The sequence below is a fragment of the Mchenga conophoros genome, linkage group LG9 (genome assembly GCF_057382185.1).
Source record: "Mchenga conophoros isolate Kocher_MC1m ecotype Shallow Benthic linkage group LG9, M_conophoros_male_GT1.1, whole genome shotgun sequence".
In the NCBI taxonomy this organism is placed as follows: domain Eukaryota; kingdom Metazoa; phylum Chordata; class Actinopteri; order Cichliformes; family Cichlidae; genus Mchenga; species Mchenga conophoros.
The window spans coordinates 34,286,475-34,301,013 of record NC_140534.1 but is presented as its reverse complement, the minus strand read 5'-3'; the positions used below and the strand labels follow the sequence as shown (position 1 = coordinate 34,301,013).

The 14,539-nt window shown below is 39.9% G+C and overlaps 1 protein-coding gene and 1 long non-coding RNA gene across 2 annotated transcripts in view; one reads left to right on the top strand and one right to left on the bottom strand.

The window, feature by feature from the left end:
• Nucleotides 1-7,880: 7,880 nt before the first annotated feature.
• Nucleotides 7,881-14,539, top strand: part of LOC146567748 (uncharacterized) — a 38,749-nt gene continuing 32,090 nt past the window's right edge. Inside the window, exon 1 of the mRNA XM_085287742.1 lies at nt 7,881-8,170. The gene's annotated coding sequence lies outside the window, so the exon portion shown is untranslated. The remainder of the gene's footprint in view (nt 8,171-14,539) is intronic.
• LOC146567749 (uncharacterized) lies at nt 9,224-10,201 on the bottom strand. Its single transcript, XR_014893976.1, has 2 exons — nt 10,042-10,201; nt 9,224-9,472 (listed from the first exon to the last, which is right to left on the bottom strand). It is a non-coding gene; the product is annotated as an uncharacterized LOC146567749 (long non-coding RNA).

The window sequence follows — 14,539 nt, the reverse complement described above, 5'->3', positions numbered from 1 at the left end:
TACGTCAACCAGATCCAGTTTTATTTTCGTAGTAATGAGATTTTGGTTCAATCGCTCCTCTCCACCTGATATTTCTGACAGTGCAATATCACATGCTCTATAGTTTCCTTTTCTCCACAGAAGGCACATTTCCCCGTATTATGTTTCCCAATCAAGAATAGTGTTGCATTCAACCCAGTATGACCAAATCTCAATCTCGATATGACCGCCTCCTCTCTCTTGCTCCTTCCAGTGGTCCTCGTTTCTCCTATACCCCCTTTGTATTGTATACAAACACCATCTTCTCTTTTCCTCCTCCCACTGCTGTTGCCATCTACTCCTCGTTTCTTGCCATATGATACTCTTTATTTCAGCTTGACCAAACCTAACAGCCAGGTCAACTGTCCCGTGTTTTGTTGCTTCCTTTGCCGCTCTGTCTGCCATTTCATTCCCCTTTATTCCATAATTGGCTGGAATCCATAGAAACACAACTGTAAGTGTTTTCTGTGAAAAGTGTTTGCTGAATCTCTGCTAGAATATCTGCTCTTGCTTCTGAGTGACTACACTGTAAACTAAGCAATGATGCTCTTGAGTTTGAACAAATGATAGCTTTTAATGGCCTCATATCTTCCACCCACTGAACAGTCAACAGAATTGCAAGCAGTTCTCCAGTGAATACTGACAGTCTATCAGTGATCCTTTTTCCTATTTTAACCATGAACTCCGGGACCACAACTGCTACACCAATTTGACTGGCTGAATTCGTTGTTGCATCTGTATATAATTGAACATAACCATAAAACTGGTCAATGTAAGCCTGCACAGTATAGGAGTTTAAAATAAATTCCCCATCCTTATTCTTCTTATCCAGTAGAGTGAAATCTACTATGGCTTCGGGAAGTATCCATGGATGTATTGCTGGTAACTAAACTCTTTCACAAACGTATAACTGATCCAGTTTAAATTCACTTGCTCTTGCACCCACAATCCACCCAAAGCTCTTTGATTTCCGCCTTTCTTTCTCCCAGCAAGGGTTGAGAACTGCTTGTGTTGGGTGATCCTGTCCATGGCCCTGAAGATTTGCCCAATAATTAAGCATAAGCTGTGTTCTTCTCAGTCCTAGTGGCTTTTCCCCCATTTCCACCTGCAAAGCTGCAGTAGGAGTTGTTTTAAAAGCACCTGTACAGAGTCTTAGCGCCTGATGTTGAACAATGTCTAACTTAACTAGAGTTGTGTCTTCAGCTGAATAGTATGCTACACATAATCTAACACAGATCTGACCAACCCCACACATGTGGCTCTCAAGGACTTCCTATCTGCTCCCCACTCCTTCCCAACCAAACACCTCAATATATTTGATACTTTTTTGCATTTATCCACCATTTTCTGAATATGAAAAGCCCATGTCAGCCTTTCATCCAACCACATTCCCAGAAACTCAAACTGCCTAACTCTTTCTAACTCTAAACCATACAACTTTATCTTAACTTCCTCACTAACCCCTTTTCCTTGTAAAGAACATTGTCTTAGTCTTATTCACTGAATATTTTAAACCCCACTTATACGACCACTCTTTAACTTTCCCAAGTGCTCCCTGCAGTTTCTTCACAATAAAGCCAACATTTTTCCCTCTCTTCCATATTGCCATCATGTGAAGCCTTCCTCATAAGTAGATGGCTTTTACCCTTTATATACCATCAGCAAAAAGCCAACACCCCAATCCACCCTCTATGTCATCAAACACATCATTTATCATTGAAGAAAACAACAAAGGGCTCACTATGCTCCATTGAAGTGTACTGTTTTCTACCAAAAACCATCCATCCATCCATCCATCTTCATCCGCTTTGTCTGGGGCCGGGTCGCGGGGGCAGCAGCCTAAGCAAAGAGGCCCAGACCTCCCTCTCCCCAGCCACCTCCTCCAGCTTGTCCGGGGGAATACCAAGGCGTTCCCAGGCCAGCCGAGAGATATAATCTCTCCAGCGTGTCCTGGGTCTGCCCCGGGGCCTCCTCCCAGTGGGACATGCCTGGAACACCTCACCCAGGAGGCGCCCAGGGGGCATCCTTGTCAGATGCCCGAACCACCTCAGCTGGCTCCTTTCGATGTGGAGCAGCAGCTGCTCTACTCTGAGCCCCTCCCGGATGGCCGAACTTCTCACCCTATCTCTAAGGGAGAGGCCAGCCACCCTTCGGAGGAAGCTCATTTCTGCCGCTTGTATCCGCGATCTCGTTCTTTCGGTCACTACCCACAGCTCGTGGCCATAGGTGAGGGTAGGGACGTAGATCGACCGGTAAATTGAGAGCTTCGCTTTTACACTCAGCTCCCTCTTCACCACGACGGACCGGTGCAGCGTCCGCATTACTGCAGCTGCAGCCCCAATCCGTCTGTCCATCTCCGGCTCCCTTCTCCCATCACTGCTACCAAAAACCTTTCAGAATAAACCTCCCCAATCCTCACTTGAATTTGTCTTCCCTTTAAAAAATCCATTATCCCCCTAATACCAAATTTACAGATTTTAATTAGTATGTTTTCTCTCCACATCATATCACAGGCTTTCTCTATATCAAAAAACAACTACACTTTCTTTGTTTATTTGTGCTTTTCTAACTTCATGTTCCAAACACAATACTGGTCCATGGTATTCCTCCCTGTCCTAAACCCACTTTGATGTTCAGAGATAAATCCTCTAGTTTCTAAATAGTACGTTAATCTTTAATTTATCATACGCTTCATTACTTTACAAATATGCGATGTTAAAGCTATAGGTCTAAAATTTCCTGGATTTGTGTCATCCTTTCCTGGTTTCCGTATGGGTACCACCACAGCTTCCTTCCAGCTTTTCGGCAGCCTCCCACCCTCCCAAACCCTACCCTATCCTACAACTCTAACAAAAGCTCTTTACCTGACTGACTAAGATGGTTTAACATGATATAACACACCTGATCTTTTCCTGGTCCTGATATTTTTAATTTCTGGTGCACTCAATGCAGTTCTGACTTCGTAAAAAGAATATTCAATAGATCATCTGTATCTTCTACCATATCCAATAAATCTATATTCTCTGTGACTGTCAATTCTCTTCCTCTTCTCCCTACTTCACTAGCATTGCCTGAACTATGGATTTTGACAAATTATTTTGCCAACATGTTAACCTTTTCCTCATCTTTAATCGTTGCTACTTCTCCATGCCTCAGAATTGGATACCCATACTCCCTTATTATGCCATTCATGCTTCTAATGACCAAACGCTGTGTATGTTAGTCTCCCTCCCAACTGAGTTACAAAAACCTCTCCAGAAATCCTTCTTTGCTTTTTTAACAGTTTGACTTACTTTAACTTATAACTTTCTGTATCCAACAAGATTCTGAAAATTGTGATTCCTCTTTAAAATCTTAAAAACCTCAAAGTTTAATCACTTCCAGACACTCCTTTGTCCACCAAGGTACAATCCTCTTTTCCCTTCCTTCTTCCTTATTGCCCTACGTGCCACCTCTAACACTGCCTTACAAATAGAATCCTATAAATCATCAACTTCAACATTCATATCGATCCTTTGCATTTCTTGATCACTAATTAATCCAAATGTATCCCAATTAGCATCACTGAAACACCACTTCTTGACACCTCTTATATCCTGTTTCTCAACACCCAGCTCTACCTCAATCAGAATAGGATAATAGTCACTCCCTACAGTAGTCTCTTTCAATATCTCCCATTAACAAATGCCTGCCACTGAGTCCGATACTAAAGTAAGATCAATGGCTGATTCGACCCCTGTTCTAACATTTACCCTAGTGCCCCCTATATCATTCAAACATGCATAATTCTTTACCTCCATCAATTCCTCAATCACCGCCCCATTCCAATCATTACTCTTACCCCACAACGTGCTGTGTGCATTAAAGTCCCCACACCAGATTACTCTTACCCCTTAAATATGCACCAGGTTCCTCCACTGCTAATAGTTTGTTAGCTGGATTATGAAAGTTTACCACTCTAATGCTGCCAGTTCCTCCCCATATATCAAGAATTATAAATTCGAACTGCCTTCCTGTAGCTACAACTCTATATTAGATCCCTTGTTTCACAAACGTTACACATCCTCCTCCATTACCCTCCTTCCTATTCCTCTGGACACTATCATCAGGGTTACGCCCCTTCATGCGTCACAAATGAACATAATATGATTGAACCTTGACACCACACCCATTGCTTGTGCAATATCTGGTCGTGTGGCCATGGCAGCATACAATAAACTTCCAACCATTGACTGATACATGCTTGGGTTTACAGGTTGACTGACGTCATCACTCTTTCTTAATTTGACATTTGTGTTAGCTGGAATTTCTACTGGATTTGCACTGTCCATTCCATACTTTTGTAGTATGTTTTCAGTAAACTGTCTCTGATGAAGCACAACATGGTTTTTGTCCTTGTCTTGGACCACTGAGATGCCCAGAATGTAGGATAGCTCAGCCATGTCCTTCATTTTGTAGTGTTTCCTCAGAGTGTCCTTTAAGTTCTTCGTGCTCTCTGTTGATTCGGTAATCAAAATCAGATCATCAACATACACAGCCAATATTTCCAACTCCTGACCTGTTCTAACAAACACACAATGATCTGAAGTACTCTGTGTAAAACCAATGCTTTTCATAAACTCTGTAAAAGCTTTGCTCCAGCAACGTGGAGACTGCTTCAGTCCATATATTGACTTGTTTAGTTTGCACACTAGATGTTCCTGCCCAGGTTTGATGTAACCCTCTGGCTGCTCATGTAGATTTCCTCTTCCAGGTGTCCATTCAAGAATGCAGTCACAACATCCATTTGAAGCACATTTAGATTGTTTTGCACAGCAAATGATAAAGTACGAATTGAACCAAATCGTACAACCGGAGAGAATGTTTCATCGTAGTCTGCACCATAAATCTGTGAATAGCCTTTGGCATTAAGTCTGCACTTGAATCTTCCCACTTGTGCATCACTGTGATGCTTAACTTTAAAGATCCATTTTGATCCAACTGCTTTGCAATCCTTTGGTAGAGCCACTAAATCCCATGTGCCATTTTCCAGCAGTGACTCATATTCCAAATCAGCTGCTTCTTTCCACTCCTTTGCATTTGGACTTGACATAGCCTCTTCCAGTGTATTTGGTTCTGTGACACAACAGATGTTTGCATAATGGTCAACTGTAACTACGTCAGCAAACTCCTCAAATCCATATCTCTTTGGAGGTCTTCTGATCCGCTAATCTCCTTTTGTAGCCTCACTGGTGACAGTCTCCTCAGTATTGTTTGTCTTTCATCCGTGTGTAGTGTCACTTCATTCCCCAAACAGAGATCATTTTCACTTTCTTTGCAATTAAAATCTGTTTCATTGAAGACCACATCTTGTCAAATCAGTATTTTTCTTTTTTCCTCATCCCGCAGTCGGTAGCCTTTTGCATTCGTTGCATATCCCATGACGAACTTGCCTTTTTGTCCAGCTTCTTTCCCTCGGTGTTTGGAACATGTGCATAAGCAACACATCCAAATACTTTCATATGACTAATGTCTGTTTTTTTCCATACCATCTCTGATAGGGTGTTTCATTCTTTTAAGCAGATGTTGGGAGCCTATTCTGTATGTAAGCTGCAGTAGCAACAGCTTCTGCCCAGAATGTGTTTAGCAACTTTGCATGTGATGGCATACTTCTAGCTGATTCCACTAGAGTTCTGTTTTTTCTCTCTGCAACACAATTTTGCTGCAGTGTATGTGGCACAGTCACTTCATGGTGGATGCCTTGAGCTTTCAAATATACTTGAAACTCTTTAGATGTGTATTCCCCACCATTGTCAGTTCTGAGTAGGGATGGGTACCGGTATCCACATAATAGATACCGGTACCCATCCAGTATCTATTACCGGATGGGTACCGGCAACTTTTTCCATAATGGCACCGGTTCTGACATAAACATAAGATATTGGGCCGCTATTGTGTTGCTTTAAATGTGTATTTTTTGGTGGTTAAAAAAATGTTGTTTATTTCTTTAATAAATAATTTTGACCAGTAAACTCTCCTTGTTTAAACATGCACCATTGTGTGATCTTTCTTTGCTTGTGACTTCTTGATGTTGGTAAATACAATAATGTCTGTGAAGGTTCTCAGTCATCCAGGTCATCGTAGTCTAAGGAGCTTGGAAAGAAAAGGGTCTGGACTTCTTTAAGTTGCTTGAAGACGTTTCACCTCTCATCCGAGAAACTTCTTCAGTTCTAAGGTCAAATGGTGGAGAGTCCCAGATATAAACCTAGTGGGAGAAACCCCCCACAGAGGGACAAAAGGACCCCCTGATGATCCTCTAATCGCCTGAGACAAGGTGTGAAACTGGGTGTGGGTCCCAATCAGCCAGAGTTTCGGGTGAGCTCATTGTGAAACCTGGCCCCACCTTATCATGAGAATTCCTGAGGTCAGATGGCCCAGGATGTGAGTGGGCGTTAAGGCGTCTAGGGAGGGATCTCAAAACTGGATTATAGATGGCAGAGAGTTGGTGTCGTAAACCACCGCCTCTGGTCGCTCACAGTGGACATAGATGGCTTCTTTTACTCCTCTTTCAAACCATCTGTCCTCTCTGTCCAAAATGTGAACATTGGCATCCTCGAAAGAGTGTCCTTTATCCTTAAGATGCAGATGGACTGCTGAGTCTTGTCCTGTGCAGGTGGCTCTTCTGTATTGTGCCATGCGCTTGTGAAGTGGCTGTTTGGTCTCTCCAATGTAGAGGTCTGGGCATTCCTCGCTGCACTGTACAGCATACACCACATTGTTAAGTCTTTTTCGTGCTTTTCTTAGATGACACCCAACTTTTTCTATCCATGAAGCCAACACACAACAAATAGTTAAACTGCAGGAATGTCTTAAAGACAAAGACTTTATCCCAATTCAAGGTCTGCAGCCTTAAATGCAGCGTTTTAAGGCCGATTACGTCACAGCGATGTGACAAAGATCGTCCCAATTAAAAGAGTCCTCCAATTGCCCCCTTCTTTTCCCAAGATTTGAAGGCTGGGTCCAGTGTAGCCTTCGTGGCCCAACATATCCCACAATTCCTTGTGCAGTGGTGGGTGCGGATAATTTTTTGGGAAAAAACACGGCGGCTCTCTGAAACAGATTGACTGAAGAGTAAACTTTTAAAAGTAAGTACTGGACATTATGTCACTTATTTATGTGCAAATCTTTAATAGCGAAGAACAATAAAACATTACTGTTGGCCACATGTCTGCAAAGTTATGTGATATTAGTGATGATAAAACTTTCAGCGTCAACTTGTTTTTAAAGCCTTTACTTTAGAATAGTTCAATAGTTAACCTTAATCTTACATTGAATGTGATGATTTTATGGATGACTAAACTCAGTAATATATGACCTTTCTTTTTCTGTTCTAAATTCAGGTCATACTGAGGTCACGCACGTGGCACTTTAAACAAAAACAAAAAAAAAAAACATGCAGTAGAAATACTCCTGTTCATGACTTTAAGTAACAAACTGATACAGTGTCTCCTTTTAGCCGTTTAATGTCAAATGACCATTCCTTCTTTAAAATTCAAAGCTTTGTATAACCTTTCCATATCATTTTCCAGAAACTCTCCGCATTTAAATGACAATAAAACAGCAGTTACAACAAAAGATGCACATTTTGTAGTCCATCTTCACCTATTGTTTAGGAGAGACAATAGTAAGACTGTTCAAATTCGCAGCACCGCTCTTCTCTTCTACTGAGTCCTTAGCAATTCTCCTACCAGTGATGAAGTTTTCGTCAAGGCCAGGAAAAAAGATTAATAGAAGGAAATAGGATGTACCTCACCTACTTGCGAAGCGCAGCTGCGTCACGTGACCGCAAAGTAACGAATCACAGCAGAGCAGGAAGAAGGGGCGGAGCAAAGCGTGTGTGCAGGGAAGAGGAGTCGCGCAGAGAGAGCTCCCTTTTCACGAAACGGGAGTAAAGTAGTGAACTTAGAGGAGAGAAACAAACTGAAATGTCGATCATAAACCACTACCAACGTTTGGATCGATATCTGCATCGATCTGCCCACCCTTGTCTCCTGGATCGTAGCTGAGATCAGCGTGAACCACGTGGGTCTCTGCTCCCTGATCTGTTTCCTGTGTTTGGAAAGAGTTGCAGCTTCATCGCGGAGTTTCTCTCGGTTTGTGGGCTCATCTAAAGGTAAGCACCGAGCTAACTTTACTGTGAGTTCAGTTCATGTTGAGTTTAGCTCCTGAATGAGGTCTTCTGCTGCTCTCCTCGGTGTCTGTTCACAGTTTATTGTGAACACGTTGAGAGAAGAGTGAGAGAGTGTTTGGAGAAAAACACCAACTAATCATTAGCTCAGCATGCTGGGAGAAGTTGGAGCAGAAAAGTCTTTTCATTGTCCCTGCAGCTGTTTTTCTGCCTGCACCAAACCTCTACAGCCTCGTTTCTATTTGAAGTGATAACAGGAAGTCAGAGCGATCTGCTGCAGTATCAGGGTCACTATAAACTTTATTGTCCAGCTGCTGTGGATGAACACATGAGAGGAAGTGAACTCCTACAAAGTCTCATTTTAATGAGTGTGGCTGCTGTAAAGTGATGCACAGGAAGATGTTAACAAAAACTAATGAAACAGATGAAAGTAAACAGTGTTCATATTTGAAAGCACAGAGAATAAAAATATATTGTGGTGGTTAATGTGCAGCTCTTTTTGATTTGGGAGAAGAAGAATGTTTTTAATCATGTTGTGGATTGAATGTTGGACTTTATTTAGTTTTGCATATCAACGGCAGAAGTTCTTTCCACTTGTCATTGATCAGATATTTTTACTCACTTGAATATTTGAAGGTTTAAAGCTTTTTTTTTTTTCCACAGGTAAACCCGACTATAATTGCATTTGTTCATTCTACACAGCAAATCCAGCATGTCCAAATTAACACTGTCAGATTTGATTTCAACACTATTAAAGTGTCTATATGGGTCCACACCAGAGAGTGTTAATTTAACTCTTTTTGGAGAGTTTGTACGTTAACTCTGATTCAGTGTTAAACACCAAATCTGTCTGGAGTTGATAATTTAACACTTACTAATGCTAACTAGGTGTTAAGAGTTTATATATTAACTCTCAAAGAGTATTTTAGTTTAACTACGTAAGAGTTATCTTCTAATTAATTCTAAAAAATGGGAATTTTACTGTTCTGAACTTCTAGAAATTTCTTTTGGAAATAAACATTTACTAAAAAGACGCAATGGTTTTTGAAAAACATTTATTCTGAACTGTGCACCACAATTTCAAAACATTTTCTGAAAGATGTAACAGTATACATGTTCTCACTTTCATTAGAATTTTGTTTATCAAAAGGTCTGACATGGTAAATGCAAATAACAGCATTTTCATCACTTATTTCTTCAATACAACATGCATGTCCTTCATTCATCCCTTTGTGGAACTTCAACGCACTTCTGCTCTCCCCCATATTCCATCTTCACAAGCATATCCTGTGCGGAGATTGAATACAAATTAGTTGACACTAATTAATGATACAAATAATCCGGTAATCAATTGCAGCACAGCAAAAAAAAGGAATCCTCTTTAAGCCATTACTTGTGTAAAGTATTTTCCCAAAAGACAAGGACACAAGCAACAAGTAATACTGAACTAAATGTAAAACCTCAACCTTTTTCATTTTTACCTAAACCGTGTGCACAAAACTCTAAATGCTAACCCCAGTCAGGACGTCAGCTACTGCTGTTTGCTCAATTTTAAAATTTTTATTTTATTTTATTTTCAGGCTTTAAGTAGCACCATTATACCAACATTTCACATTGTAGACATTGTTTTAGGTGTATTTGACCAAAAATCTGACTGAAAATTCACATGCAAGCTTTTTTTCAAGGCTGTGGTATTTGCCCGCAAACAATACCTTTCAGCTAGCTAAAACAGAATATTATGCTATCAGCGAGCAACATGGCTAATGCCTTTCACACAGCTTTGTCTCAACTCCAAAGAGCCACAGAAGTAAAAGCTAATAGAAATAATTGAAACAATCTTTGAAAAAATGACTTACCAAGCATGGCAAACAACTCAAATATGTAGAGCAAAATGTTCTGAAACGGCTTCACTTCAGCTTCGATTGGAGCCGTGCTGGGGGCGGAGTCTGTGAATTTACTCTGTTGGTGTCATAGCCCCTCTAGGAGTTCAGAGTTAAGAGGTCAAGAGTTAATGTTTCCATTGTAACACCTCCAGATTTGAAATAGAAACACTCATTTTTAACACTTGATTTTAACTACTATCATTTTACACCTCAGAGTTTAATTAAAAGAATGTGACTCTGCTTAGAGTAAAATTAACTCTACTTTTGCAAGAAGACTACTAACACCAAAACATTTAACACTTTTGAATTTGGTGTGTGTGAAATAAATGTTTAACAAAGAGTGAATTTATGTGTTTTATTCAGTTGTCTTTCTATAGTTGAAGTATATATATGTATATGTATGTATATATGTGTATATATATGTATATGTGTGTGTATGTATGTATGTATATGTATATATATATATATATATATATATATATATATATATATATATATATATATATATATGTGTGTATATATATGTATATATATATATGTAGTTTAACCACTACGCTATCCAGCTGCTATTATATATATATGTATGTGTATATATATATATATATATATATATATATAGAAAAGAACATCAGTAAAAACATTCACATACAAGGGCTACAAGGACATACAAAGTTTTGTCAAAATCAGAAACGGCATACTTTATTAATCCCTAAAGGAAATTATCATAATCATAAGCAAAATGTACAAAGGAGTATATTGCTCAGTGGCATATTTCACTATTTTGTGATTGGAGGCTCTGTTTTTGCATTGACCTTTTAACAAATGTTCATTTGCTTCAAGTCTTTTTGCTTGTCAGGGTACCGTTCTACAAGTATACAATAGTTATATATACTAACATAATTCAATTCAGTTTTTTTCCCATTGCATTAATTTATGTGCATTTTGATTATTTTTGTTTTCTAGCTTTGTACTTGTTTGTTGCTTTTATTCTCTGGTGTTCTTCAGTATCGTTTATCTGACACTTCTATTCTATTTGATCAGTGATCCATGTTTGATGTATTTACTGACTGTATTAATGTTAATGTTATCAGTTTGAGTCATCTTGTTCCAAGACAATACATCTGGTGATTGTGATGACCAAAAACCTCAAAATGTGGTTGTACAAATTTATTTTTTTCTTTTAACAAGGTGTTTTAAAACAAAACATGGTTGTAAAATCTCAACACACTCACATAATACAACTCATAAATTCTTTAAAATTGTATACAAACCTTCAACATGCATGTAAAGGTTGATAGTAGCATTCTTGAAATTTAAAGCTGTGACTAAACTTCTAATAATACTGAACTAACAACAGTCTTGGCACTGTATTCTTTTTAAGCTGCACAACCACAATTACAGTAATTGAAATTTTTCAAGAGGCCTTGTTGATATTTTAGGATTGTCTCTCAAGAAAACGAACAAGGTTGCAAAATAAATCTATACCATTATTGCCATCATCTTCAAATGGATCAAAGGTCTGTTGAAGTGTAACCATCATGGTGTCACTGATGGAAATGTTAACTGATGGAACAACGACATTATTGTTTGTCTCCAGCTCTGGCAGTGGTCTGCATTCATCAATACCAAAGTCATTTTCACAAATACCATTCATATTTGGGTTATGTATTCCTGCATTGTTGATAATGCCCCTTTGCCACAGCTGAAGAGGGGTTTGCCCTCCTTGTGTTGAAAGTCCATGGTTATTCCACTGGTTCTGAAATTCTGTGGCAGCTCTTTGAATGCATGGCAAATATATATAATGAAGACAAAATAAATGGACCTCATTAAGTGAATCTAATACACCATGCTCCTCCATAAAATTGAAAAGATTAACAAAATGATATGAGACCACTCGATTTAATTCTGCCCATAATCGCTCAATTCTTTGATTATGCACTGACCTGCCAGTGATAACACTATGCCTGTTCAGTCCTTGCCTGTAAAGCATGAAACAGGCAACACCAGTGTTTTCTAGTCCGTGATCACATCTCACTCTGGATGGCATTCCAAAGTTCTGAACACCAACCATGAACAGTGACAAAACACTTGATGCCCTGTTGTTATCTAAACACGCAAGGTAGATGTTGGTTCTACTGAAACCATCCACACAGCCATGGAACACCATCCTCCATCTCACAAGTTTGTGGTTTTCATCTATATGCCTATAGAAAAATGAAATAAGTAGAAGTTATGTATGGGGAAACTATGACATGGTCGAGGATATGCACAAGTTTGAGTAAATAAAACAATGAGTTATTTTTCTTTAGATAATCCATTTCGCTATAGACTTAGAATCAGGACTGTTTTTCTGTTAGAATTTTCTCACCATAACTGATTGGGGAAAGGAACACTGTACAGTCGTCGACGTATTGCATTGCGTCTTCTGAGGGAACGTCCAAAGGGGTCAATTTCTTGTAGACTTTGTCTTACATGCCACCTTTGGATGCGTAACCCACGTGATCTCAAGCTGTCATGCACATATCGTTCACCTGCATTTGTGGTATACTGAAGAATTTCCCTAACAACCCTGTTCAGGTTTTCATCGGAAAATGTTGCATAAGTCAGTGGCTCAATGCCAAGGTCCTCTCTGTGCCTGTACAGAGTACGGGAGCTAACCCCTAAACATGTTGCAATGCTTTGCCAGTTCATTCCAAGAGATACTAAATGAGATATTTGCTCTCTTGAAATGCTGTATCGCGGTCGACCTTGAGAGCAAGTCATGAGAGGTGGAGGTAACAAGACAAGTCTGTTCTCAGATATAGTTCGTTGACTGGTTTCATAAGCAGTCAGTAAAAAAATTAGCCATCCATTTAAGGACTGTAATGTATTCACTGCTTCTCTATTTCTTGCATCGTCAACAAATCTTGAGATGGACAAAATTCCAGATAAGGTTTGAATGTGATCACCAAGTTCTCTATGGAGCCTCTGACGAACAAAAGAATCTGTAGCTTCTCTTTGAATTTGTTCCAAACATTCTAATACATTATTTAAAAAAGTTCTAATGTCATTTTCATTACTACTTACTCGACAAATTAACTGCAATACTAGCAAAGAAAGCAGGATGACTTTGAACAGCTTCATTGCTTGGTTCTTCTGGTTTAGGTCTGGGTATGTCAAGTAAGTTCTCCAAGTGTATCACATTTCCTGGTTTAAGAATAACTTCCTGCTTAAAGGATGAACTTCCTGTGTTAGGAAATGCAGATGTGAATGTCAGAGTGTATGTATGCAAGGGTAGAGGATAAACACTGGGATTGTATGTATATATGAGTATAGGAGTACAAATATATATGTGTTGAAAGGTAAAGGGTGTGTGTGTGTGTGTGTGTATATATATATATATAACTAGAAAGGGCTGCACCTGCAAGGAGAATAAATATACAGTGGGGCAAAAAAGTATTTAGTCAGCCACCGATTGTGCAAGTTCCCCCACTTAAAATGATGACAGAGGTCAGTAATTTGCACCAGAGGTACACTTCAACTGTGAGAGACAGAATGTGAAAAAAAAATCCATGAATCCACATGGTAGGATTTGTAAAGAATTTATTCGTAAATCAGGGTGGAAAATAAGTATTTGGTCACCTCAAACATGGAAAATCTCTGGCTCTCACAGACCTGTAACGTCTTCTGTAAGAAGCTTTTCTGTCCCCCACTCGTTACCTGTATGAATGGCACCTGTTTGAACTCATCATCTGTATAAAAGACACCTGTCCACAGCCTCAAACAGTCAGACTGCAAACTCCGCCATGGCCAAGACCAAAGAGCTTTCGAAGGACACCAGGAAAAGTATTGTAGACCTGCACCAGACTGGGAAGAGTGAATCTACAATAGGCAAGCAGCTTGGTGTGAAAAAATCAACTGTGGGAGCAATCATCAGAAAATGGAAGACATACAAGACCACTGATAATCTCCCTCGATCTGGGGCTCCACGCAAGATCTCATCCCGTGGGGTCAAAATGATCATGAGAACGGTGAGCAAAGATCCCAGAACCACACGGGGGGACCTGGTGAATGACCTGCAGAGAGCTGGGACCAAAGTAACAAAGGTCACCATCAGTAACACACTACAACGGCAGGGAATCAAATCCCGCAGTGCCAGACGTGTTCCGCTGCTGAAGCCAGTGCATGTCCAGGGCCGTCTGAAGTTTGCCAGAGAGCACATGGATGATACAGCAGAGGATTGGGAGAATGTCATGTGGTCAGATGAAACCAAAGTAGAACTTTTTGGTATAAACTCAACTCGTCGTGTTTGGAGGAAGAAGAATACTGAGTTGCATCCCAAGAACACCATACCTACTGTGAAGCATGGGGGTGGAAACATCATGCTATGGGGCTGTTTTTCTGCCAAGGGGACAGGACGACTGATCCGTGTTAAGGACAGAATGAATGGGGCCATGTATCGTGAGATTTTGAGCCAAAACCTCCTTCCATC